Here is an 11021-nt window from a genome sequence, read left to right as displayed (position 1 = left end):
CCAGAATAATATTCCTTTCCAAAATGTTGACACATTGCTTAAAGAAAATGTTTGGTTGAAAGGTAATAATTTTCACCCAAAATGACAGGTACTTTTGACATGTTATGTCTGACAAAAACTGTTTTTGCTAAATTCTAGCTATCAACAGCATATCATCTTGGAATTCAATGAAGTTCAAAAGATCACTTTCAGCTTTTCTTCCATAATGAGAGTAATTTACACTGCCACAGAAAGATGAATGACTTGTTTATTGGGCGGGAACATTTTATCAGACCAGCTTGACATTATTTATAAGTGAAGATATAAAAAGTGACAATGACAATAAAAGCCACTGGCTCGGTGGATGCCATTCTGTCTCTACACAAGTTTTTCCCAAGTGGTGCGTCAGGACTTGGGACCTATTGGTGGGTTGAGGACAGTTCCTTTTTTTTCTTGGTGGGGTTTAAAAGACAACTTTAGGAGGCACTACACGGATGAACAGTGGGCTAACTGCAAGACCATTGAGTGCCAATGGGTGTGTTGTTTACAGCAAGAAAGCCACTCATGACACATTTTTCTCCTTTGGTGGCACTACACCAAACCAATGTTGGTGTCAATGATGTACAACAACAGTAATCTCTTAATGATCCACTGTCATAAGATGACCTTTAAGGGAGAGGTTAGCAGTAAGGCCTGATTTCCTGTTGTTTTGAAAGGGCAAAATAACATTAAAGGCCCAGTGCAGTCAAATACATGATTTCCCTGTGTTTTATATATATTTCTACATTATGAGGTTGGAATAATACTGTGAAATTTGACAAATTTGGATAATGCCCTTTTAGCAAAAGAGCTGTTTGAAAAGGCCGCCTGAAATCTTGGTGGGATGCAAAATTGTTACCCAGAAATTATTTGATATTGAGATACAAATGGCAGCATTGGACTTTTAAAATTTCCAATACGTTATCACTATGCTTCAACAATCTAAAAGCACAACCAAATTCCAATGGAAAAACAGTGTCTGATTTTTGATTTAGTTGTCACCCAAATGTCTATCACTGTGCTTTCAACCATTTAAAAGCACATCAAAGTTCAAATGGGAATACAATGTCAGATATTTTGTTTATTTATACAACACAATGTGTCATCACTGTGCTTCAACTCACAGCAGAACCAAATACCTTGGATTTCATTAAAAGTACATGTTGCAAATGATTAATGCCGTTCTAGATTCGGCACAGATTATTACAGCAATTGTGGAGATCTCCACAGACCTGAGACAACCTATGCATGCTATCTTGAACATGCACGCTTTATATGATTACATATTAATAAGACATTTATAGTTACAGTAACCTCAATGTGTCCATGGATGTGTTACTCATTTTAAGGTTGGATGTTACATTAGTTTGTAAGATAGCCTTAACTTTAGGCTATTTACTGTATTACAAAAGTGATATCGAATTGTGTTTGGTTGTCAACGCAATCAAATATTAACATTTGAAGATTTATCTTCTTTTTGGATAGCTCCGTCTGTGCCACTGACTTAGTCTACAAATTAATAATTTATATGTTGGATTCATGTCTCCATCTCAACCAAAAATCCAAGTTAAAGAATAGGCCTTAATCAAATCAAACTTTATTTGAAGTTCATTTAAAGTTTTCATTTGATTTAACTTTTATTTTTTATTGAGATGGAGACGTGAATCCAACGTATCAATTATTAATTTGTAGACAAACTGGAATTAAAGCCAGACTAAGTCAGTGGCACAGATGGAACTATCCAAGCAGAAGGTACATCTCCTTCAAATGTTGATATTTGGTTGTGTTGACAACCAAACACAATGCATTATAGGTAAGTAATGCATGCTCTAGAATGCCCTTCAAGCCAATCAGAAACGAGTATTAAACAATGCCTTGGTGTAACACAATATCATTTCATTTGAAATCAACCAGAGCTTGAAACCCTAGGCCAATTGTTTTGTCTATTTTTAGTTGACTTCTGGGTTGGAATGAAACAATAGCTGTTGATGACTTTGTAAATGCGATGGAGGCCTAAATAGCTTCATTGATGATGAGTGATAAAGTATGGTCACATTTCATTTGCTCTGTTAAACCTACCCTTTGGAATGACTTCCATAGCAACAGTGAATCTATTTCATTTTGAAGTGGAGATCTCTCAACAATCATTCTCACGATAGCTCATTGGTAAAAGTAAATGACAAACATCATAGGTGGGCTTGGTTTAACCCTGGATGGGAGTCTGAAGGGTAGCTGTAGACAGATACATTCTCCAGTAGGAGGTGCTGCCCAGCCTATAGTTTTTTTTTTCTGATAGTGTATATAACGTTAAAGATCTGACATAGTTTTAAAAGTACAAATTCAACATATTTTATACAAGGTTTGTCTGTTGAAATTTGGTTACCATAATGACATAATCCTGTGGTTTAAATTATGGTTTGCAACTGCACATGGGGAGAAAGATCGTACTTTTTGGAGAAATGTCCTCTGGTCTGATGAAACAAAAATATAACTGTTTGGTCATAGTGAACATCTTTATGTTTGGTGGAAAAAGGGGGTTGCTTGCAAGCCGAAGAACACCATCCCAACCGTGAAGCACGGGGGTGGCAGCATCATGCTGTGGGGGTGCTTTGCTGCAGGAGGGACTGGTGCACTTCACAAAATAGATGGCATTATGTGGATATATTGAAGAAACATCTCAAGACATCAGTCAGGAAGTTAAAGCTTGGTCGCAAATGGGTCTTCCAAATGGACAATGACCCCAAGCATACTTCCAAAGTTGTGGCAAAATGGCTTAAAGACAACAAAGTCAAGGTATTGGAGTGGCAATCAAAAAGCCCTGACCTCAATCCTATAGAAAATGTGTGGGCAGAACTGAAAAAGCGTGTGCGAGCAAGGAGGCCTACAAACCTGACTCAGTTACACCAGCTCTGTCAGGAGGAATGGGCCTAAATTCACCCAATATATTGTAGGAAACTTGTGGAAGGCTACCCGAAACGTTTGACCCAAGTTAAACAATTTAAAGGCAATACTACCGAATACTAATTGAGTGTATGTAAACTTCTGACCCACTGGGAATGTGATGAAAGAAATAAAAGCTGAAAGAAATAATTCTCTCTACTATTATTCTGACATTTCACATTCTTAAAATAAAGTGGTGATCCTAACTGACCTAAGACAGGGAATCTTTACTAGGATTAAATGTCAGGAATTGTGAAAAAACTGAGTTTAAATGTAGTTCGCAAAGGTGTATGTAAACTTCCGACTTCAACTGTACATTGATTGGTAGGTTACACTATATTTAGATATTTTAAATACTGCCTGAGACACCTTTGCTATTTTGGACATTATGGACAATATGGCTGACACTCAGTCATAGTTAGTAGTAGAATAATGGATCGGCAAGAATTTGGCGCCATCAACTTTTAGGTTAGTAGGAAAGTTAGGCTAATAATTTAAACCCACTAAATATATTCACATTCACTGAACATTTAGTATTTGAAACTCAAACATTCATTTCCCAACTGCTTTTTCTATAATCCTGCAGACTCCATATCATTTTCCATACCTTAAATTATAATGCATCCAACATTATGAATGCCCACCATGGTATTGGGCAGCTGCTGACATTTGAGAACTCATCTGCTTTAGAAATCAAACTCTAGTCATCTTATTGCAGAGCACAATTTAAGCTATACATTTTGCCCAGCTGTTTTTAGAGAAGAGTGTATTGCACGGTATGCTATATGTGTAGGATATGCTGTGTTGGCTAATATGCATATGCAGTAGAGGTCTTCACGGATCCACCTGTACCCGAATACCCGAGACCCGATCCGGGACACGAGTGGGTATGGATCCAGAATTCTAAATAATGTCACGGGTCTGGGTCAGATCTGACATTATTGTCACGGGTTTCAGGTATGTGTAATTTTAACTGACTTGTCCGGAAGGGCCTGTACAGATCCTAACATGACTGCTGCAGTAGAGAGAGAAATGCTATAATTTATGCTACTGCTCTTGCTTTTCACAAGAGTAGAGTGTGGCGCATGTAGCTTGTTGTTGTTGTTGTTGGCCAATCATAAGTCATCAAAGTGGCAATAGGCTACAGTCATAGAGTCTTCATGTGGCAAAAGTTAGGAAATATCTAATCAATGGAAGATGGAATTAAAATCATGGAGTTAAAAGAAAAAGGATAGGCTACATCGACCAAGAGCCAACAGGTAGGCTGCTACTTAATATTCTGAATCGAGTTGTTGTTATTTGTAACTGTAGGATGAGCAAGCGCATGCACTGCAGCCTCAATTAGCCTAGCTAGCTAACTTAACTAGCTTCTCCCGGTTTGATGCAGTCAAGACAGGTACTACTTAATCATATTTCATGATAAATAACCTAGCTATGGCTGCTATTAGTCTACTATATTGTGAGTCGGCTAGGTTGTTTGCTGCCTCTCATCTCTCCCTCCCTGCTCCCTGTCTCACTCGCTGACAGTATTGCTCCTCATAGCCCCTCCCCCGCCTGCTAGAGAGGCACCTCTCTCTCCCTCCTCTCGTGCTTTATCAGTTCCGGTTAATAAAGTAGCTTAAAAAATGCCTTTTCTGCTGCTTTCCTCACTTGGATCGGTCCGGTTCTGGATTCAACCAGGTCTATACGGAACGGGTCTAGTTGTCCTCAGGTCAGTTTGGAACGGGTCTCTATATTTAAAAAAATGTATTTATGCATATCGGGTCCGGGTGGGAAAGCCTCAGGTCCATTTCGGAACTTGGATCCGTGAAGACCTCTAATATGCAGCTGTTGTTTTTAAACCTCCATTCTAGCAAACATGACACACAGTTGGCGACGGGCGTCAAGTGTAAAAAGAGGGATACGCACTCCAGTAGTTCAGAGATGAAACCTGACATAAGTGAGGATGAAGTACCTGCGGTGAGGATCGCCGCATTCGTGCCTTGTCCCGATGATGACAAGGAGGATTCTGGACCAGTGGGAGTGAGATTTGTGGAGAGAATGGATCCTTGTATTCTGGCTGATCCAGAAGGTTGGGGACTGTTGAGTTAGTGAAAGTAACGCAAAGTGGACTCCTGATGATTTATTGTGTTTCTTCTGGCCAGAGAGAGCGGGTGCTCCGGACCACGCGACTATGGACTAGAACTGTGACTTGCTTTGCCCTCCGGAGCAGAGTGCCGTTGAAAGGAGTGATAACGGGGGAGGCATTAAGTGTTGAGGAGGATCAGCTGAAATGGAAGATTCCTGGTGTCTGTGACACCCACCGTTTGGTGCGACGCAGACCCGTTGGAGAGTGTGGTGAAATGGAGAAGACATTGTCTGTCCTGCTGAGTTTTGATGCAGAGTCTTTGCCCGACAAGGTCAAGTTGGGATGTATTAGTTATCCCGTGAGAGCTTTTGTTCGGAAAATATTATGGTGTTTTAGGTGCCAAGCTTATGGTCATGTTGCAGTAGTGTGTAGGAGGGAGATTCCTAGATGTGAGAAGTGTGCAGGAGGGCATGAAACAAGGAATGTGTAGTATCTTTGAAAGGCTGGTCATCGCTCACACCAACACCATTATATCAGAAACCCTAGACCCACTCCAATGTGCATACCGCCCCAACAGATCCACAAATGATGCAATCTCTGTTGCACTCCACACCTGGACAAAAGGAACACCTACGTGAGAATGCTATTCATTGACTACAGCTCAGTGTTCAACACCATAGTGCCCTCAAAGCTCTTCACTAAGCTAAGGACCCTGTGACTAAACACCTCCCTCTGCAACTGGATCCTGGACTTCCTGACGGGCCGCCCCAGGTGGTAAGGGTAGGTAACAACACATCTGCCACGCTGATCCTCAACACGGGGGCCCCTCAGGGGTGCGTGCTCAGTCCCCTCCTGTACTCCCTGTTCACCCATGACTGCATGGCCAAGCACGACTCCATCACCATCATTAAGTTTGCCGACGACACATCAGTGGTAGGCCTGATCACCGACAACAATGAGACAGCCTATAGGGAGGAGGTCAGGATAACAACCTCTCCCTCAACGTGACCAAGACAAAGGAAATTATTGTGGACTACAGGAAAAGGAGGACCGAGCACACCCACATTCTCATCGACAGGGCTGTAGTGGAGCAGGTTGAGAGCTTCAAGTTCCTTGGTGTCCACATCACCAACACACTATCATGGTCCAAACACCCCAAGACAGTCGTGAAGAGGGCACGACAAAGCCTATTCCCCCTCAGGAGACTGAAAAGATTTGGCATGGGTCCTCAGATCCTTAAAAAGTTATACAGCTGCACCATCGAGAGCATCCTGACTGGTTGCATCACCGCCTGGTATGGCAACTGCTCGGCCTCCGACCGCAAGGCACTACAAAGGGCAGTGCGTACAGCCCAGTACATCACTGTGGCCAAGCTTCCTGCCATCCAGGACCTCTATACCAGGCGGTGTCAGAGGAAGGCCCTAAAAAGACTCCAGCCACCCTAGTCATGGACTGTTCTCTCTGCTACCGCACGGCAAGCGGTACCGGAGCGACAAGTCTAGGTCCAAAAGGCTTCTTAACAGCTTCTACCCAATCAATCAATCAATCAATTTTATTTTATATAGCCCTTCTTACATCAGCTAATATCTCGAAGTGCTGTACAGAAACCCAGCCTAAAACCCCAAACAGCTAGTAATGCAGGTGTAGAAGCACGGTGGCTAGGAAAAACTCCCTAGAAAGGCAAAACCTAGGAAGAAACCTAGAGAGGAACCAGGCTATGAGGGGTGGCCAGTCCTCTTCTGGCTGTGCCGGGTGGAGATTATAACAGAACCATGCCAAGATGTTCAAAAATGTTCATAAGTGACAAGCATGGTCAAATAATAATCAGGAATAAATCTCAGTTGGCTTTTTCATAGCCGATCATTAGAGTTTAAAACAGCAGGTCTGGGACAGGTAGGGGTTCCATAACCGCAGGCAGAACAGTTTAAACTGGAATAGCAGCAAGGCCAGGCAGACTGGGGACAGCAAGGAGTCACCACGGCCGGTAGTCCCGACGTATGGTCCTAGGGCTCAGGTCTCTCAGTTGGCTTTTCATAGCCGATCATTTAGAGTTGAAAACAGCAGGTCTGGGACAGGTAGGGGGTTTCGTAGCCGCAGGCAGAACAGTTGAAACTGGAATAGCAGCAAGGCCAGGCGGACTGGGGACAGCAAGGTGTCATCATGCCCGGTAGTCCTGACGTATGGTCCTAGGGCTCAGGTTCTCAGAGAGAAAGAGAGAACGAGAGAATTAGAGAGAGCATACTTAAATTCACACAGGACACTGGATAAGACAGGAGAAGTACTCCAGGTATAACCAACTAACCCCAGCCCCCCGACACATAAACTACTGCAGCATAAATACTGGAGGCTGAGACAGGAGCGGTCCGGAGACACTGTGGCCCCATCCGAAGAAACCCCGGACAGGGCCAAACAGGAAGGATATAACCCCACCCACTCCGCCAAAGCACAGCCCCCGCACCACTAGAGGGATATCCCCAACCACCAACTTACAATCCTGAGACAAGGCCAGTATAGCCCACAGAGGTCTCCACCACAGCACAAACCAAGGGGGGGGCGCCAACCCAGACAGGAAGATCACGTCAGTAACTCAACCCACTCAAGTGACGCACCCCTCCCAGGGACGGCATGAAAGAGCACCAGCAAGCCAGTGACTCAGCCCCTGCAACAGGGTTAGAGGCAGAGAACCCCAGTGGAGAGGGGAACCGGCCCGGCAGAGACAGCAAGGGCTGTTCGTTGCTCCAGCCTTTCCGTTCACCTTCACACTCCTGGGCCAGACTACACTCAATCATATGACCTACTGAAGAGATAAGTCTTCAGTAAAGACTTAAAGGTTGAGACCGAGTCTGCGTCTCTCACATGGGTAGGCAGACTGTTCCATAAAAATGGAGATCTATAGGAGAAAGCCCTGCCTCCCGCTGTTTGCTTAGAAATTCTAGGGACAATTAGGAGGCCTGCGTCTTGTGACCGTAGCGTACGTATTGGTATGTACGGCAGGACCAACTCGGAAAGATAGGTAGGAGCAAGCCCATGTAACGCTTTATAGGTTAACAGTAAAACCTTGAAATCAGCCCTTGCCTTAACAGGAAGCCAGTGTAGGGAAGCTAGCACTGGAGTAATATGATCAAATTTCTTGGTTCTAGTCAGGATTCTAGCAGCCGTATTTAGCACTAACTGAAGTTTATTTAGTGCTTTATCCGGAAGTAGCCGGAAAATAGAGCATTGCAGTAGTCTAATCTAGAAGTAACAAATGCATGGATTAATTTTTCTGCATCATTTTTGGACAGAAAATTTCTGATTTTTGCAATGTTACGTAGATGGAAAAAAGCTGTCCTTGAAACAGTCTTGATATGTTCGTCAAAAGAGAGATCAGGGTCAAGAGTAACGCCTAGGTCCTTCACAGTTTTATTTGAGACGACTTTACAACCATCAAGATGAATTGTCAGATTTAACAGAAGATCTCTTTGTTTCTTGGGACCTAGTACAAGCATCTCTGTTTTGTCCGAGTTTAAAAAGTAAAAAGTTTTCAGCCATCCACTTCCTTATGTCTGAAACACAGGCTTCTAGCGAGGGCAATTTTGGGGCTTCACCATGCTTCATTGAAATGTACAGCTGTGTGTCATCCGCATAGCAGTGAAAGTTAACATTATGTTTTCGAATAACATCCCCAAGAGGTAAAATATATAGTGAAAACAATAGTGGTCCTAAAACGGAACCTTGAGGAACACCGAAATGTACAGTTGATTTGTCGGAGGACAGACCATTCACAGAGACAAACTGATATCTTTCCGACAGGTAGGATCTAAACCAGGCCAGAACTTGTCCGTGTAGACCAATTTGGGTTTCCAGTCTCTCCAAAAGAATGTGGTGATCGATGGTGTCAAAGGCAGCACTAAGGTCTAGTAGCACGAGGACAGATGCAGAGCCTCGGTCTGACGCCATTAAAAGGTCATTTACCACCTTCACAAGTGCAGTCTCAGTGCTATGATGGGGTCTAAAACCAGACTGAAGCATTTCGTATACATTGTTTGTCTTCAGAAAGGCAGTGAGTTGCTGCGCAACAGCTTTTTCTAAAATTTTTGAGAGGAATGGAAGATTCGATATAGGCCGATAGTTTTTATATTTTCCGGGTCAAGGTTTGGCTTTTTCAAGAGAGGCTTTATCACTGCCACTTTTAGTGAGTTTGGTACACATCCGGTGGATAGAGAGCTGTTTATTATGTTCAACATAGGAGGGCCAAGCACAGGAAGCAGCTCCTTCAGCAGTTTAGTAGGAATAGGATCCAGTATGCAGCTTGAAGGTTTAGAGGCCATGATTATTTCTCATCATTGTGTCCAAGAGATATAGTACTAAAACACTTAAGTGTCTCTCCCGATCCCAGGCCCTCGCAGGCTGTGCAGATCCAGGACAGCTAAGCCCTGGAGGAATACGCAGATTCAAAGAGGAGTCCGTAATTTGCTTTCTAATGGTCATGATCTTTTCCTCAAAGAAGTTCATGAATTTATCACTGCTGAAGTGAAAACCATCCTCTCTTGGGGAATGCTGCTTTTTAGTTAGCTTTGCAACAGTATCAAAAAGAAATTTTGGATTGTTCTTATTTTCCTCGATTAATTTGGAAAAGTAGGATGATCGAGCAGCAGTGAGGGCTCTTCGGTACTGCACGGTACTGTCTTTCCAAGCTAGTCGGAAGACTTCCAGTTTGGTGTGGCGCCATTTCCGTTCCAATTTCCTGGAAGCTTGCTTCAAAGCTCGGGTATTTTCTGTATACCAGGGAGCTAGTTTCTTATGACAAATGTTTTTCGTTTTTAGGGTGCAACTGCATCTAGGGTATTGCGCAAGGTTAAATTGAGTTCCTCAGTTAAGTGGTTAACTGATTTTTGTCCTCTGACGTCCTTGGGTAGGCAGAAGGAGTCTGGAAGGGCATCAATGAATTTTTGTGTTGTCTGAGAATTTATAGCACGACTTTTGATGCTCCTTGGTTGGGGTCTGAGCAGATTATTTGTTGCGATTGCAAACGTAATAAAATGGTGGTCCGATAGTCCAGGATTTTGTGGAAAAACATTAAGATCTACAACATTTATTCCATGGGACAAAACTAGGTCCAGAGTATGACTGTGGCAGTGAGTAGGTCCAGAGACATGTTGGACAAAACCCACTGAGTCGATAATGGCTCCGAAAGACTTTTGGAGTGGGTCTGTGGACTTCTCCATGTGAATATTAAAATCACCAAAAATTAGAATATGATCTGCTATGACTACAAGGTCTGATAGGAATTCAGGAAACTCAGAGAGGAACGCTGTATATGGCCCAGGAGGCCTGTAAACAGTAGCTATAAAAAGTGATTGAGTAGGCTGCATAGATTTCATGACTAGAAGCTCGAAAGATGAAAACGTCATTTTTTTTTTGTAAATTGAAATTTGCTATCGTAAATGTTAGCAACACCTCCGCCTTTGCGGATGCACGGGAATATGGTCACTAGTGTAACCAGGAGGTGAGGCCTCATTTAACACAGCAAATTCATCAGGCTTAAGCCATGTTTCAGTCAGGCCAATCACATCAAGATTATGATCAGTGATTAGTTCATTGACTATGACTGCCTTTGAAGTGAGGGATCTAACATTAAGTAACCCTATTTTGAGATGTGAGGTATCACGATCTCTTTCAATAATGGCAGGAATGGAGGAGGTCTTTATCCTAATAAGATTGCTAGGGTGAACACCACCATGTTTAGTTTTGCCCAACCTAGGTCGAGGCACAGACACAGTCTCAATGGGTATGGCTGAGCTGACTACACTGACTATGCTATTGGCAGACTCCACTAAGCTGGCAGGTTGGCTAACAAGCCATAAGACTCCTGAACAGCTAATCAAATGGCTACCCGGACTATTTGCATTGTCCCCTACCCTCCCCACTCCCTCTTTTTACGCTGCTGCTACTCTCTGTTTATTATCTATGCATAGTCACAATTACCTCAATTACCTCCACTAACCTGTGCCCC

This window comes from Coregonus clupeaformis, chromosome 7 (genome assembly GCF_020615455.1).
Source record: "Coregonus clupeaformis isolate EN_2021a chromosome 7, ASM2061545v1, whole genome shotgun sequence".
NCBI classification, from domain to species: Eukaryota; Metazoa; Chordata; class Actinopteri; order Salmoniformes; family Salmonidae; genus Coregonus; species Coregonus clupeaformis.
This window is presented reverse-complemented; position numbering follows the sequence as displayed.